An 18,277-nucleotide genomic window follows, 5' to 3' on the forward strand; every position below is an offset into this window, starting at 1 on the left:
CAGCAACACAATGCAGACCTATGGTCTGCAGATAAGCCATACTGTTGGCGGGCAGTCGTCCTTGGGCGATCACACCGTCAGCATTGATTTAAATAACAATGTCTCATTCTGAGACATTAATGTCTACTCGGCCACAGAGGCCGGAGCCCTAGGCAGCTACCTAAAGCTGCCTAATGATGGCGCAGGCCCTGGTGGTATGACCTAACTTTTGAATATGTTTATTTCTAATTACCCAATTCTCTACACATTAGCATACTGTTTCTCCTATACTTGATCCTGTCTCCTGTTCCCTGTTCCTGCTATTGTTGTATCGGTTCTGACTCCTGGCTTGTTCCTGACTATTCTCTTGTCCTGCAATTTGGTAATACTAGTTGGTAATACTAGTTTCTCTGGATTCTGACTTCTGGCTCAGCTCTGGCCATTGTTCTGGAAATTAACCTGCTTACAGGAGTGTGTCTAGTTGTGCAAATAAAAGCTAAAGCAGGTAATTTTTTTTTTCTTTCTAATGGAAGGAACAGGGATGTTCATGGTATTTATTTTTCAATGCAGCTATCTACAGTAATACACCTATTACACCAAATGCAAAAATTAGACTTTGTTATAGATGTATAAATTTGCATTTTTTTTTTTAAATTGTAGATTTAAATCGATTTTACAGCGGTGGTAATTAAAACAGCAATTTAAATACCGCTGGCAAATTGCAGAAAATTTGCCTTTTAAAAATCCCTCTCAGACTGATACATTTACCCCTACGGGAAGACATTTATTTTACACAGTAACATAGTTGATGAGGCTGAAAAAAAAATACACTAGTCCAGCGGTTAACAAAGCACCCCTGGGAGCCGCGGCGCTGTCACTGGGGTGCCGCGACCAGCCAGAGAAAAAAAAAAAAAAAAACTTACCAATCCGCGCGGCGCCGGGACTCAGCATCCTCCTCTCTCCTACAGCGCGCCCGACAATCAGTGACAAGCTGCGGGAGAGAGGAGGATGCTGGGTTCCGGCGCCGCGCGGATTGGATTTTTTTTTCTTTTTCCTTTGACTGGCCATGGTAGAGGGGGGGCAGTGTGGCGGAGGGGGGCAGAGTGGCAGCAGAGTGAGAGAGGAGCATAGAGAAAGGGCCAGAAACTGTCAGAGAGAGAGTGGCAGAGAGGCAGAGGCAGAGTGAGAGGAGCAGAGTGAAAGTGGCAAAGTGAGAGGGGGGCAGCGGGGACAGCGTGAGAGGGGGCAGAGGGGCAGTGTGAGAGGAGGCAGCGTGAGAGGGGGCAGAGTGAGAGGAGGCAGCGTGAGAGAGGGCAGAGGGGCAGAGTGTGAGGAGGCAGTGTGAGAGAGGGCAGAGTGTGAGGAGGCAGCGTGAGAGAGGGCAGAGTGGCAGCGTGAGAGGGGGCAGAGGGGCAGCATGAGAGAGGGCAGCACTGAGAGAGGGCAGACGGGGCAGCATGAGAGAGAGGGGGCAGAGTGAGAGGAGGCAGCGTGAGAAAGGGCAGAGGGGCAGAGTGAGAGAGGGCAGAGGGGCAGAGTGAGAGAGGGCAGAGTGGCAGCGTGAGAGAGGGCAGATTGAGAGGGCAGACGAGGCAGCGTGAGAGGGGGCAGAGGACCAGCGTGACTGGATGCAGAGGGGGCAGAGTGTGTGGAGATGAAGGAGGTCACAGTGTGAGTTAGTTGTTAATTATTCTTTGACAGAAAAATAATTGAAAAAAATATATAAAAATATTTTTTCCTATGCGTATTATTTTTGCATACAACTAAATAAGTATTTCTGTCCTGACCTAAATACTTAATTCGTTTTTTTGACCCAACTACTTCTAAATCAGGACTGCTCGGTAATTATTTTGGAGGGGTGCCTTGAAAAAATTATGGAGACTCTAAGGGTGCCCCGAACTGCAAAAGTTTGGGAACCACTGCACTAGTCCATCAAGTTCAACCTATTTATATCTCCTGCAATCCCTCTTTTATATTTGAAATTGATCAAGATAAAGCAACTGCCAATCTATTTCAATCTGGAAAAACCCTCCTGACCCAATATTTCAATCCTATTTCTCCCTGGATCCACTACTGTCCTTCATTTTAATTAACGGTCATAACCCTGGTTACCCTTTTCAGCTAAAAATTTGTCTAAAACTTTCTTAAACATAGCAACTGAATGTGCCATCACAAACTTTCCTGCCAGTGAATTCCAAATCTTGACTGCCCTTACTGTAAAGAACCCCTTCCTTTGCTGGTTGTGAAACTTACTCTCTTCTAACCTTAGGGGTGACCGCATGTCCTGTATACAGTTCTTGGGGAAAAAGTTCCCATAAAAGATCTCTGTATTGACCCTTAATGTATTTGTACATAGTAATCATGTCCCCTCTTAGACTCCTTTTTTCTAACGTAAACATGCCTAAACTGGCTAACTTTTTCCCATAACTTAATGAATACATACCCTTTATCAATTTTGTCGCCCTTTTGCATCATTTAGCCAGACTTTATACAAGAAAGCACATTTATATGCCCACAAATACCAATGTTAATAAAAATCACTAAGTTATATAAATGTGACACATTAAATAAAAACAGTGTTGTTGATCTCTCACTCTCGTGGCTTGTTTTAACACATAAATAAAGTTTAAATGAGCAGTATTTTAGGAGTAAATAATAGCATGTGATGCAATAGTGTGCATGCCTAAAAAAAGATTATGCAGCATAATTGTGAACTCCATGACCAAGAATCCATGTTTCTTGGTCACATATTACCCTTTTTTAATACATGTTCTTTATTTATCATTTTTTTATTTATCATTTGCTTTGTATAATTTAATAAAATCAAATAAAACTATGGGCTTACAATACCTTTGCAAGGCATCAGAATACCTTTTCCCTTCGGTCTTGCTGTCCTTTGTGCTGTTTGAAGAACTCAAAATTGTTTGCCTATGCTGATCCAGTACTCTTCTAGTCTTCAGTTGAACTAAAATATATATAAAAATATGTTTCAATATTATAAAATATTCCATTGAGCTAATAAGCAAAGCAGATAATTATGTATGAATAAGTATTTGTGAATACTCCATGTAAATGTACACACTTCCTACAGCATCTCCAATTGCTACAAGCAGTGCCAATGCTGCTGAAACCACATCTTGGTTCTAGGGAAAATTTTAAATCAATGAGGTCATGGTTGGACCTGTTTTTTTATTTTCCAGCAAGACACTAAATAGAGATGCATCTATTTTAACCAACAAAAAAATAAAGGCATAATTGATCCCTCAAGAATCCATCAGAGATGGCATAACACTTAAGTAGAATGGATTAACATTAATAACAAATATTATATCAGCAGTATTTATAGAGCAACTAACAGGTGTTCTTCTCATCTACTGCTAACACACTTTTAGCCCTCCCACAGAGAAATATCATCTAAGGGGGTGAGATCATAGACATTTGTCAGGACAGGTGAAATGTAAAGATACAACACAATTTCTAACCTCCTACACCTTTACAAATTATGCCACAAGCTTAGATCGGATAACTAGGATTTCTCTTTCTATTATAATGCCCATCAATCTACATTTAGAATGGACTATATCCATGCCTCAAAAAACTGCTAAACAGAACAGTATTATCAGATATAGTTCAACTTTCTGACTATACTTTGATCATCTTACACATATCTAATGTCAACACACAAAACCTCCTTTTGCGTTTGGATATTCATTGAAATACTGGACTATCTACTAGATCAATATTTACATATAAAAATAATAAAATTGGACTGCTTTACAAAATCTATAAAGTAGACTTTTGTCAGTTCCCTCATCTCTTTAGGTAACTTGTCCCCTGTTCTGCATGCAGGATAGAACTATGCAAAATTAAGCAGTCTCTTGGCACTTTGGCAATCAACTTCCCTGTTTGGATAACTTGTCCAACTGTCCTGGATGCAGGTTAGAGTTTTTTGCAGATATAGAGCATTTTGGGGCTTATGAACAGTGAAGAAAACAGATTACAGTATGTGTCCTATGAAGCCTTTTAAAGAACAATACTTGTTCCTCAGGTTTCAGATGTAAATTGAACATCAAAATGTGTCGCAAAGCACATACAAGGATACCGTGGTGCATATAGTCCCAGTTACTGTGTGTGCATCTGGCGGAGGAATACACCAGATCTCATTTTGTACCATATATATTTGGTGTCTGAATCTATCATTCTGAGTAGTGTGTTTCCTGCAATTCTCAAGTAAAGAATCATGTATAAACCACTGTGTCATGGCTACTGAACACATATACTGAAATTTAAGTCACAGACTTAACAGCTACCACCAACAGCAGCCATTGTTGTTCTGCTACCTTACGTATCAAGTGATTCCTCTACCTCTTACATTGTATGGGCAGGATCATCTTTACCTTTTGTAGGTTACGGCTAATGGCTAACTAGTCAAACTTTTGAAACAGATGGCTAGAGGTCTTTCCCTATAGCAGCTGCCTTTCCTGTAGAGTTGTTAGAGCTAGCAGGTACTCAGATGTGCCCAGGACTTCACTGGGCGCATCTGAGTACCTGAGTTCACTGGACTTTAACTTTTAGCATAGTAAAAGTTTAATCAATGGCAACAGTAACACAGATGAGGCGGATATTCCAGAATACAGGAGATAATACCAGGAGCAGTCCGAAGGTCGTGGGTCAGTAGCAAACACTATAAACAGGAAGAGACTATAGGTCAGGGCAGGTTGCGAGCAAAGATAGTACAAAAGACAGGCAGAGGTCATGGGCAATCAGAATTCAAGCAGGTCCAGAAACAAGCCAATGGTCACAAAAGGAATCAATATCAGTAAGCAGAGTATCCACAGGACAGGAGCTGGTCAGCAATGTGAGGCAGAATGCTGTAACAGGCAGTGAGGCTAAACCCTCTCTGCCTTAACTACACAGATAGGCCAATCAGAAGGACGGAGTCAGGGGAGCTTGCAACCAGTCACATGCTGTTAATTAGTTAAAGTGTGGTGAGCACGTGCTCGGCTGTCAAACTGGCCAGGACGCGGCTTTGAATGAGAGAGTGTTTTGGCTGTCACCAGGGCAACAGCCGGGATGAGGGGGCGGAAGTGACGTCCCAGCTGTCAGGGTAAAAATTTGGAAAGCAGTGACTGTTTCACTGTATGTTATTGTTTGTATTACAATCCTTTTGATGATGTACAGCACTGAGTACCATGATGGCATTTTATAAATAAATATAATAATTATGATAATAATTGCTATTGCTTCAATAAATACTTGTTTTTTTCTTTTCTTATTTTATACTTGTGTAGTGAGTGTTTATCCTTCCTATTAGTTATTACATTTTGATATCTCAACTCTATAAACTTTCAACAGTTTTCCAGCTCTCTCCAACACCTTCTCTCCTCAATTTCTATATTCTTCTCCTTTGCTATGGCATTAGCTCATTTTCAACAAACCCTAGCAAAAGTTCTTGATTAAGTGGCTCCAGCGAATCTTCATACTCCATGTTGACTTTAATGTCAGCAGTGGAACGCTAAAGCAAAATGAAATCTTCAAAAACTAGTGATGCAAAATGTCACTACTGTAAATATCATATCCCTATGTTTTCTTCACATATACTGCTACCACTCATATCGAAATGCTCTGAACACTGCTAAACAAACATACTTCCAATCTCTCATCTCTGCTCAGGCTTCAAATTCTGATCCAATCTCTCTCAAATTACCATCCTATATCTCAGCTCCCATGCACTTCCAAGCTTCGAGAGAGTAGCCTAAACTCACCTCACACGCTTTAATTCCTCACACAATCTATTGGACCCCCTTCAATCAGGCTTTCATTCTCAACGTTCCTGAAAAACTTTGTTGACTAAGGATGTCAATGATTTGATCACTGCTAAATCTAAAGGCCATTAGCCACTTCTAATTCTCCTGGATCTCTCTGTTGCATTTGACACTGTTGACCTCTCTCTTTTCATACAAACACTACAATCCCTAGGTCTTCAAGACACTGTGCTCTCCTGGGGCCTGATCCATTAAGGATCTTAAATGAAGAGGATCCTTATTTCAGTCTCCTGGACAAAACCATGTTACAATGGAAGGGGTGCAAATGTGTGTTCTGTTTTGCACATAAGTTAAATACTGACTGTTTTTTCATGTAACACACACATATCAACTTTAAATTTCAGTGTACAAATAAGCTATCAAGTTTTCGTGTGTTACATGAAAAAACAGTTAGTGTTTAACCCTTGTGCAAAACAGAACACACATTTGCACCCCTTCCATTGTAACATGGTTTTGTCCAGGAGACTGAAATAAGGATCCTCTTCATTTAAGATTCTTAATGAATCAGACCCCTGGTTCTCATCCTACATATCTAATTGCTCTTTCAGTATTAGTTTCTCTGAATGCCCCTCTGCTCTGCTCTATACCACTTCTCTTGGAAAACTAATAAACTACCATTGGATTTCAGTATTGTCTCTATGCAGATGATAACCAAATTTATCTATCACAATCTGTGTTGGCCCACGTTACTGACTTTCTTTCTGCCATTTCATCTTGGATGTCCAATCTCCAACTCAAAATCAATATTTCAAAACCCAAGATAATAATATTCCCACAGAAGTTACCTACCCAACATTTCTATTTCTGTTGACAAATGACATGAGGTCCCACCCCACAAGCTTGTTACCTAGGCGTGATTCTTGACTAAGAACTATCCTTGTTCGCCACATCAACTGTATATCTAAATCATGCTCCATACATCTAAAAAACATTTTCAGAATACGCACATATCTCACACAAGACACTTTTCATAATGTCTGCTGGCACCACCTCACGTTCACTCTTCTCAAATTCAGCATACATGGTAACTATCTCAACATAGTTCTATCTAAATGTAACTCACCACAACCAAAAATTATAATGGTGGACGCAGCATCTAACATATAGAGCATGGGATTCGTGAAGAATGCACGCAATATCCCCTTCGTGGCCAGGTCCCTGTATTGTCCGACCGCCACACATGTGTATCAACTATATTTAAATGCCCTCCGGCACCGGGAGAGTTAATGCCCGGCACCGGAGAGGTTAAAACACCAGCACTACATGCATAAGTTATGCATAAAATGTATTTATTAAAGTAAAAATCTATATTTAAATGTGTGCTGCGGCACTGGGGAAGGAATACCTAGCGCTGCAGTAGTGAATGGGTTAAACTCCGGTGAGTGTAAAAATATGTATTTAAATTATTAATGCAATTAATGAAAATGTATAATGTATAGGCACTGCAGTGTCAATAGTTAACCAGCGTGCAGCGCAGAAAGGGTTAAATCTCAGCACTAAGTGCCGGTAGTGTAACTAGGGGTATGTAAAATGTTTAACTGTGTAAATTAAGTGTATAGTTAATAAAATATGCTCTTACCTCCCTGGTGGTCCAATGGCGATCCACATTCCGCTGGGGTGTTTGTACCCCTCAACCCTCCACTCTGGCTCCCATTTTTGGGGACCGGAGTGCAGGAAAGCTGGTTGAGGTCCAGGTACCTGGTGGTCCAGTGGGGTTTGCAGAACCAGTCCAGGTCCAGCGGAAGCCAAGGGGGCAACCGCAGAGTTGATCCCTCGGCAGCCAGCTTCCAGAGGCTGTCGAAGAGTCTTGTAGTGCAGCCTCCTGGATTCAAATGAATCCAAGAGGTGCAGCGCCTCACTGAGGTACCCAGCAGGCTAAACTGCATACTGGAGCTCACAGGGCTGCTTCCCCAGTATCTGGTCCCTCTCCCTCTGGTACTATTTTCAGCCAGAGAGGAGAGCGAGATGCCAATGCAGAGTTCCTGGAAGTATTTTAAGTGGGAGATTTAAAAGATAAATCTCCTGCTTTAGACATTCTGGCACCAGGGAGGAGAGAAGGCTGCGTCCCCCTCTTTCTGGCAGCTCGTGGACTGGGAGGAAGTACACTCCCGCCTGCCACTAGCTTCAATGAAAAAAGGTGTTAACTCCTCCAGGCTGATTCATGTGCAGGCTGCATGAATCAGTCTGGATTGGTTAAAGAGGCTGGATTACATCCCTATCAAGCTAGGTCTCCAAAACTGCATAAAAAGAGCGGTTTTATCCTGGAATGTATTATTCTATCTGTAACTCCTGGAAAGATTGGTAGTACCATAAACTGGCTGTAACGGTCCTTATAAGGGCTACTTGAGCTAAACAAAAACAAAAACATCACTATTTCTACATCCTGCCTTAGAGATTAGACTAATCTGTTATTCGGCTGTTCTGAGGTTGGGACCCAGCATCCAGTACCAACGAGCTGCCCACTACCATGTAGCTCTGGTCAGTGTGATAGACCAGGGGGAACCATCCACAGCAACCATGATCTAAAATAAGAGGTCAGGTGTACCAGCCCAGGTGCCCAGCAAGGGGGGTACAGTAGCAGCGAGAGTTAACCAGAAGGAATTGGTTCTAGGTGCCTACGAAGAAGCCTAGTGGTTGCAGCAGCATGCTCCCCCTACTGAGTTTAGAGGGGCACAATTTGGGATAAAGTAAGAGGACAGTTAGCAAGGCAAGCCCAGTTGAACCCCAGCAGACAGGGGGGCATAGGAGGTCCATCCTGTCACACCCTTCTTTACAAATTATCACTAAAACAACTTGCCCAGGCACTCAGAACTAAGACCTTCTACTCATGAATACAAATTGGACAAACCAAACAAAACTGCCCAATTTGGTGTGGACATGTTATAACTGCTGTTACAATTGTAAAAAGCACTCATCTATTTTTCAGGCTACAAAGTGAACATGTATAAATCAAAATGAATCAAAATTTTCTACCCTGGTCTCAGAAATAACGATTTCCTATCTCACTATATACACAATATCAAAAATAAGTGCACGTGCAATTATATAAATAAGCGCCCTGTGCTATTTCCTTTAAATAAATTTATACCAAAAATTATTTATCAGTGATCCAGTCATACTGGTGAAAGGTAATTTCAATGTCATGTTTGATCCAAATTAGATCGCTCATTAACTACCAAAGTATGTATGCAGAGCATAAACTGGTCTCATGGCTTAGACACCACAATGTCTATAATACTTGGAGGGCCGTACACCAATCATACCTACTTTATGCAATATTTGGTTCCACATAGCTTTAACACTTGTCTGGATATGTTTTTGCTCAGAGCTCCTGGAGGTTGAGGTCTCCTCTGTGTCTTGGTAGGGCCATTCAGCATGCCATCATAGAACTAGATCTTATTTTGCCGCCCCCTACACCTAGTTTCTAGCAAACAACATTAGCCTGCGTCTAAAGAAACAAAATAGGGATTTGACTGCTAATATCTTAAATGAGTTTTAATTGCCCTAAACAAAGAGTCTACAAACAGATAGGTAGCTCTTCAAGTGGCAGAGGAAATCTCATTAGCTTAGCAGCAACAATGAACTTTCAAATGCAGAGAGATTGAGAGTCAGATAATGGCTCTTGCAGCATCAGCAACAACCCAAAAGCAAACCGTAACTACAGTTCCTTGGTGTCAAGGTACAACTCAATCAGTTACATTTCCAATAAAGAAGGAAAAAGCCTACTCTAATTGATGTCGAAAATGTATGAGATTGCTGAGAAGGCAGATGCTATTGTAGCTCAGTGTCTATGAGGTAAGCAGGCTGGGAATAGAATTGTATCACCATGCAGGGCATTGGATTTGTGATTCCCAGGGTATTGCTGATTCTTCCAACATTTTTACAATGAGCAGTACAATTTGCAGATTAACTCCCACAACCGCAGTCAAATTAACAACAATATTAAAAACTAATGGTCCTCATTTCATCTTACACGGCTATCAGAAAAAGCCTTTCTGGGGAAGGAGAACTCCTTTGAAGTACTTCTTCGGGTCATCATATCACTTAAAAGTGCTGTGGCATGGTGTCCACATATTTACTCTCTAGTCTATTCTATCAAATTTTTTAATTGTGCTTGCTCTGATGCTTCTTGATCGATATGAAGAAATTTTGAGGGGCAAGGAATTTGAAATGTCTTCCACCAGAGAAGATATACAGTCATGGCCAAAAGTTTTGAGAATGACACATGTATTGGTTTTCACAAAGTTTGCTGCTTCAGTGTTTTTAGACCTTTTTGTCAGATGTTGCTATGGTAACCTGAAATTGAATTGCAAGCATTTCATAAGTGTCAAAGGTTTTTTTTATTGACAATTACATTAAGTTTATGCAAAGAGTCAATATTTGCAGTGTTGACCCTTCTTTTTGAACACCTCTGCAGTTCGCCCTGGCATGCTGTCAATTAACTTCTGGGCCACATACTGACTGATGGCCGCCCATTCTTGCCTAATCAATGCTTATTGTTTGCCAGAATTTGTGGGGTTTTGATTGTCCACCAGAATCTTGAGGATTGACACCAAGTTCTCAATGGAATTAAGGTCTAGGGAGTTTCCTGGCCATAACTTAAAATGTCAATGTTTTGTTCCCTGAGCCACTTACTTATCACTTTTGCCTTATGGCAAGGTGCTCCATCACGATGGAAAAGGCATAGTTCATCACCAAACTGTTCTTGGAAGGTTGGGAGAAGTTGCTCTTGGAATATGTTTTGGTACCATTCTTTATTCACGGCTGTGTTCTTAAGCAAAATTGTGAGTGAGCCCACGCCCTTGGCTGAGAAGCAACCCCACGCATGAATGGTCTCTTTACTTTTGGCATGACACAGGACTGATGGTAGCACTCACCTTTCCTTCTTCGAACAAGCGTTTTTCCAGATGCCCCAAACAATCAGAAGGGGGATTCATCAGAGAAAATTACTTTACCCCAGTCCTCAGCAGTCCAATCTCTGTACCTTTTGCAGAATATCAGTCTGTCCCTGATGTTTCTCCTGGAGGGAAGTGGCTTCTTTGCTGGCCTTCTTGACACCAGGCCATCCTCCAAAAGTCTTCGCCTCACTGTGCGTACAGATGCACTCGCACCTGCCTGCTGCCATTCCCAAGCAAGCTCTGCACTGGTGGTGCCCCGATCCCACAGCTGAATCAACTTAAGAGACGTCCTGGAATTTGCTGCACATTCTTGGGCACTCTGAAGCCTTCTTCACAACTATTGAACCTCTCTCCTTGAAGTTCTTGATGATTTGATAAATGGTTGATTTAGGTGCAATCTTATTATCAGCAATATCCTTGCCTGTAATGCTTAACAGAGGAAGAACAATGATTTCAAGCACCACCCTCCTTTTAAAGCTTCCAGTCTGTTATTCTAACTCAATCAGCATGACAGAGTAATCTCCAGTCTTGTCCTCGTCAACACTCTCAGCTATGTTAACGAGAGAATCACTGACCTGATGTCAGCTGGTCCTTTTGTGGAAGGGCTGAAATGCAGTGGAAATGTTGTAGTTCATTGTCATGGCAAAGAGGGACTTTGAAATTAATTGCAATTCATCTGATCATTCTTCATGACATTCTGGAGTATATGCAAAATGCCATCATAAAAACTGAGGCAGCAGACTTTTTGAAAAACAATATTTGTGTCATTCTCAAAACTTTTGGCCATGACTGTAGTTGTGATCAACAAAGGTAGGAATCCTGAAATGTTGAAACATGGATTCCAAATTATCTGACTATTCACCAACAGGTTGTAATTTCCACTGCATTTTGATTTCAAGTGTGGAGTTAGATTCAGTAAAAAGTGCTGTGCTGAGCTGTGCTGAGAGAGTGATATACATTGGGGAATTATTCTGAGTGCTTATTGAAGGGGATTTGTTTTTCTGTGTGTTTATTATCTTTTTTTTTCTGCAGGCTACACGCTATACCCAGAGAGGAATGGGTTAAGCATCTGGTGCCCAGAATGCAAGGACATGCAGTGGAGGCCTACCGTGGGGTGCCACCAGAGGACTGTACGACTATGATATAGTAAAAAGGGCACTCTGTAAAACGGTGAACTATTACCCTAGAGACCCATCATCTGAAGTTCCGGGACCTTACCAAGAACTTCCACTCCACCCATGAGGAGTTTGCCAACTTGCTGCGGGAGTCTGCCAGGAAGTGGGTGCGCGGGGCAGGTGCCCAGACCGTGGAGGAGGTAATATATTTGATGTGCCGAAAACAATTACGCTGCCGGTGCGCATCGGAGGTGACAGAATGCGTGCTGGACAGGAAGCCAGGCACCCTGGAAGCAGCCGCCCAGCTGGCAGATCAGTATGTGGCAGTGGGGCCACACTGGCAGAAGTGCCAGGTTAACAGCCAACACCAAAGGACTGTACAATCACCTCTTCTACCAAAAGCAAGCATCTAACCTTTTGGGTACCATTCGCCAGCCACCATCCCGTCCTGTCGCTGGGAGTTATCAGAGACCACTGGATCCCAGGCTGAAGAAGAAGTGCTATAACTGCGGGAAACCAGTCATTTAAGGATGGACTGTCCCAAAGCCATAGCACCCAAGACTCGTGCACCTAATCAGAGTCCTGGGACCCGACTGACTTGCTTAACTGGCGAAGGTGAGCCAGTAGAGACAGTTTCCGCCCCTGCCAGCCCAACGGAGTGTGGCGTGTCTAAGTTAACTCAGCAGAGAGTGTCACTTGTGTGTGTCCAAAAGACCTCCCAAAAACATGTGGAACCTGCAGCTGGTCCAAGTGTAACCCTTGCAGCGTGAAGGACTTAGAGACTCAGGGGCCTCAATTACTGTTGTGAGTCCCCCCAGTATTGCAGGCTCGCACTGCCAAAGTTACTGTGGCTGTGGACATAGTAGGCCCCCTACCTGTGCCAAGTAGATCGGGGAAGAGATACATCCTCACCGGGGTGAACTACGCTATCCGATATCCAGATGTTGTAGCTCTGTCCTCCATAACTGCGGAAAAGATAGAGGATGCGCTGCTAGGAGAGTATGGTTCCCTAGTAAGATCCTAGCAGATCAAGAGACACTGATCATGAGTGAACTGGTCCAGTGTCTCTGGGCAAAGTGCGACGTGCGGCAGCTCCGTACTGCACCTACCAGCCACAGCGGTTCAATGGCACTCTGAAGCACATGCTATGGGCATTTGTAACTTCAGAGGGGGGGGGGCTGGGAACGCTACCTGCCGCACCTCCTGTTTGCTTCTCAGTAGGTGCCACAGGAGTCTACTCATTTCTCCCCCTTTGAACTACTTTATGGCCCCAGAGTCCATAGACCTCTTGACCTGTCCTGGGAGTCTTGGGAAGGGGAGCTACTCACTTAGGATGTGTCTGTGATGGAGTATGTGTGGAAGCTCAAAGATCGGTTATAGAATGTCATTGGTCTCGTGCAGGCTTAAACTAGCGCAGGCGCAACAGAAGACTTGGTATGATCAGGGCGCGCATGCCAGAGTGTTTGAGGTAGGGCAGAAGGTCCTTGTTCTGATGCTCACGTACCAGAACAAACTCCAGGCTGCCTGGGCTGGACCGTACACGGGCTCAAAACGTCTGAGTGACAACACTTACGTGGTGTCCTTTGATAGTGAAGGTAGGCGGCATCTGATCTACCACGTAAATATGTTGAAGGCATACCACGAGTGTGTGGAGTCAGTAGCAGCGGTTTGCTGCTTACTAACTGAGGAACCAGGAAGTGACCCACTACCTGACCTCCTCGCGAATGCCAGTGGTGAAGGTGGTGTAGAGGAAGTGGGATGAGCAGTTGAGTGCCCGCAAGAGGGAGCAGCTTGGGGCAGTGCTTTGGCCCTTTGTGACTCAGTTCAGTAGGAAGCCTGGTCGGACTTCCTTGGTGATGCACCATGTGGACACTGATGGCAAGAGGCCAGTCAGGCAACCCGCTTATCGGAACTCAACAGAGGCCAAGGAAAGTATATACAAGGAGGTACAGGAAATGCTTGAGCTAGGGATGATCGAGCCATTGCATAGTCCGTGGGCGTCCTTTGTTGTATTGGTTCCCAAGAAGGACAGGACAACGCGGTTTTGCGTACACTACCACCGGTTGAAGGAGGTGACCGTTTCTGATGCCTATCCCCTGCCCCGAATTGATGCTCTGTCAGACAAGTTAGCTGGAGCAAAGAATATTTCCACCATTGACTCGAGCAAGGGGTATTGGCAAATACCGCAGACCCCGAATCTCAGGAACGGTCGGCATTCAACACCCTATTTGGTTCGAGCTGAAGTCCATGCCATTTGGGATGAAGAATGTGCTAGTCACCTTCAAGCGTGTGGTTGATTACCTGCTGGTAGGGTGTTAAAGTTTTGCTCAGGCGTACTTGGATGACATTGCCATTTTCAGTAAATCCTGGGAGGACCATCTGAAACATGTAGGGCAAGTGTTGGAGAAAATTCAGTGGGTAGGTCTGACCATCAGAGCAGAAAAGTGTAAAATGAGAATGTCAGAGGTGCAGTACCTGGGTCATCGTGAGGGGGGAGGAAGGCCAGAACCAGCTAAAGTAGAGGCAATCAGAGACTGGCCCCAACCCACAACCAAAAGACAAGTACTGGCCTTCTTAGGGACATCAGGCTACTACAGATGTTTCGTCCAAGACTTAAGAAGAAACTCCCCAAAGTAGTTGACTGGACACTCCCTTGTGAGCTGGCATTTTAGTCGTTAAGGGAAGCCCTGGTTTGTGCTCCAGTACTGTTGGCGCTACATTATGACAAGGAATTTATTGTGCAAAATGAAGCGTCACAGTATGGACTGGGAGCCAGGTGGGGCCAGATGGGTAGGAGCACCCTGTGGCCTATTTGAGCAAAAAACTGCTAAACTGGGAGGTGGGGTATGCCACAATTGAGAAGGAGTGTTTGCCCATTGTTTGGGCAGTGAAAAAACTTCAACCTTATTTGTATGGATGACATTTTACTGTGGTGACTGATCATAATCCTTTAAAGTGGATACAATACACCTGAGGTTGAAAATGGCTGTTTGTTGCGCTGGAGCCTTACCCTTCAAATTTATGAGTTTCAAATAATTCACAAAGAAAGGCTCACAGCAATACAGATGGACTGTCCCGGGAGGAGGAGCCAGATCCCCCTGGTCACCCCCGGAAACCCTAAGAACTGCAGGAGCAGGAGCCAAATCATTGGGACATGGCACGCTGGTTGCCCTCATGGACAAAGGGGGGAGGAGAGTGACTGGATCACATATAAGTAACTTATGGTATAAATTTATTTAAAGGAAATAGCGCAGGGCGCTTATTTATATAATCGCAAATGCACTTATTTTTGACATTGTGTAATATTTTGGTATAGAAAATCTTTATTTCTGAGACCAGGGGAGAAAATTCATTTTTTACTGTTTTAACCTTGCTAGAGAATATGCATTATTTCTGATGTATATATCTGATACAATAAGCCCTTGTTTAAGAAGTCATTTGTGTATCTTGGTGTAAGGAAATGCCTTGTTTGGGGTTCTGCAACTTTTCTTGGGGAATTATTTTCTTTGGAGGAAATGTGTATTCTGCAACTGTTGGAAGAAAGGACCCATGTTAATTAGACCTTTTGATGTGTAAGGGTCTCGCGCCTGAAGTCATGGGAAGATTTAATTAGATTGCTGTTAGATTTTCTCTGTGTCTGAAACAAGATCCAGCAAGTGTTAGGATATCACAGATAAGTGTGAATATTGTTAGCTTTGCATTGCATGTAAATCCATGTTTAGGTAAACAAATTGCATCCTGATTCTAAAAATAGCCTGTGAGGCTGTATCCAAATCTGTATAAAAAGCCCTGTCTTGTATTGAAAATTGTTCTTCTGATTCCATCTCACCTAAGCACTGGTACCTTTAAATCAGTGTGATTGAAAATAAACATCACTTGCTTCAAAGACCTGCTTGAAAACATCTTCCATGCTAAAAATCCTGTGACCTACAGATTAGACCCAAAATGAAATCCGCTCCCGGCTGTTTCTGAGGTTGGGACCCAGTATTCAGTACCACCGCTCTGCCGCTACCCAGTAGCTCTGGCCAGTGTGATGGGCCAGGGGGGATCCATCCACAGCAACCTTGATCCATAAAGAGAGGTCAGGAGTACCAGCACAGATACGCCAGTAATGGGGTACACTCACAGCGTCAGTTCCCCAGAAGAAACCCGGTACTGGATGCCGGTAAGGAGCCCAGTGGTGGCAGCATCTGTAAGCTCCTCCTACTGCGGTGAGAGGGCGCATTTGGGATAACGAAAGGGAACGGTGGCAAATTAATCCCAGCCAGGTCCCACAAACAACAGACAGGGTGCATAGGCGTTCCATTCCGTCACAGTTGGTTTACAAAATAAGGGAACTTGGTCTAGGAAACAACATTTGTACTTGGATCGAAAACTAATTAGAGAACAGGGAACAGAGAGTTGTGATAAATGGAATACTTTCTAATTGGTCAAAAGTTTTAAGTGGAGTACCTCAAGGTTCTGTGCTGGGGCCACTCCTTTTTAATATATTTATTAATGACCTTGATGATGAGAATAAAGTTCTCATTTTTGCAGTTGATGCTAAACTCTGTAAGGTAATCAAATCAGAGCAAGATGAAGCTTCTCTATAGAAGGACTTAAATAAACTGGAGGATTGGGCGGCCAAATGGAATATGAGGTTTAACATAGATAAATGTAAGGTTATGCATTTAGGGATCAAAACCGCAATCTATAAATTAAATGGAATTCATTTAGGGGAATTTATAATGGAAAATGATTTGGAAGTGCTCGTAGAAAGTAGACCTAGCAATAGTGCTCAATGTCAAGCAGCGGCTGCAAGGACAAATAAAGTATTGGCATGCATAAAAAGGGGCATAGATGCAAGGAAAGACAGTGTAATTCTGCTGCTGTATAAATCGTTGGTAAACCCCTCATCTTGAATATAGAGTACAGTTGTGGGCACCACTCTATAAAAAAAGATATTTTGGAACTCGAAAGGGTTCAGAGAAGGGCGACAAAATTGATAAAGGGTATGGAGTCATTAAGTTATGAAGAAAGGTTAGTCAGTGTAGGCATGTTTACTTTAGAAAACAGGCATCTGAGAGAAGATATGATTACGATGTACAAATACATTAAGGGTCAATACAGAGAACATTCATAGGAACTTTTTACCCCGAGGACTATACACAAGACACGCGGTCCCCCCTAAGGTTGGAGAAGAGGAAATTTCACAACCAGCAAAGGAAGGATGTCACGAGTGACAGGGACTGAAAGCCTCTTTCTGATATTTGTGCTGCTAAGCTAGGAGGCGCGGAGTCTAAACACGCCCCCGGTCTTCGCCAGGGACCTCCGCAAGGGAATTTGATGCAAGGGATGTGCAGGTCGCGGCCCTACAAGTTAGCTATCAGCAGAGTGGATGGTGAACAGACAGGTCATGCAGGCAGAGGTCAAGCTGCACTGGCAAACCTGGTATCAGAGGGTAAAACAAATCGGAATCAGCAAGCCAAAGGTCAAATACAGCGGGAGCAATCAGGCCAAAGGGAGATCCAGAAGCAGAGCCAGGGGAAGCCGGGTAAAAACACAGGAGGTCAGTCAGAAAGAAGGGAAAGAGGCTGGAACGCTGGAGCATAGAAAGATCTAGATACTCTGGCGCCTATCTAGTGTTAGAGGCAGGTTTAAATAGTGAAACCCATACTCTGATCCCTGGCAAATGAGGAGGGGGCCTGAAGAGCTGACCGCCGACAGGAAGTGTAGAGAAGCGTTCCTTTGCAAGGAAATGGAGACGCGAGCGGACATACATGCGCATGGCCATGAAGAGATCCTGAAGAAAGAGGACAGCGTCCTGCCGCCTGGCAACGGACCAAGCTGCCAGAGGAAGGCGTCCGTCCCTGGCACTGATGAGTGTGGAGATGGCGCCTGACAAAGAGGTTCTTTAAAGTAAAGGCAGCCAATTTATGGAATTTACTGCCAGGAAAGGTTATGATGGCAGATTCAATAGATATGTTTAAGAAAGGTTTAGACAAATATTTAGCGGGAAAGTGTATCCAGAGATACGACCGTTAATTAAAATAAAGGATAGTGGGCGTGGCTTGGACGCCATCTTAATAGGTCGGAGTTTTACGGAGCTCTGCACCAAATTCCTATTTAAAGTATAAATTGGGGATTGTACTCTAATGAACCCTTGTTAGAACGGAGGCTAAGCCTTCCAGGCATCGATAGTGATCCTTGGAGCCACACGGGACGAGCCACAGATAGAGCTTTCTACACCCAGCTGCATTAACTGGCTATCGCCCTGGGACGACACTCCACAAGGTCCCAGCGCACTGCTAGTATCTGGCGCTACTAGATCCTCAAAAAGAGAAAGTACCGCACCCTATTCGGAAGTTGACGGTCTGGACCCTCCAGCGGTATCTCCGAGATTCGCGGCCTGCTCGCATCCTCGCAACCACGGTCTTCAGTGCAGGAGACAACCAGCCCGCCTGACTTCCGGTCCTCAGCA

The 18,277-nt window shown here is 43.7% G+C and overlaps 1 protein-coding gene across 2 annotated transcripts in view; it reads right to left on the reverse strand.

Moving 5' to 3' along the window:
• The window catches only part of HECW2 (HECT, C2 and WW domain containing E3 ubiquitin protein ligase 2), a 423,985-nt gene that overhangs the window by 339,114 nt on the left and 66,594 nt on the right, over positions 1 to 18,277 (reverse strand). For both annotated transcript variants that reach the window (XM_075179947.1, XM_075179946.1), the window contains exon 2: positions 2,830 to 2,944. The gene's annotated coding sequence lies outside the window, so the exon portion shown is untranslated. The remainder of the gene's footprint in view (positions 1 to 2,829; positions 2,945 to 18,277) is intronic.

This window comes from Mixophyes fleayi, chromosome 7 (assembly GCF_038048845.1).
Source record: "Mixophyes fleayi isolate aMixFle1 chromosome 7, aMixFle1.hap1, whole genome shotgun sequence".
Lineage (NCBI taxonomy): Eukaryota > Metazoa > Chordata > Amphibia > Anura > Limnodynastidae > Mixophyes > Mixophyes fleayi.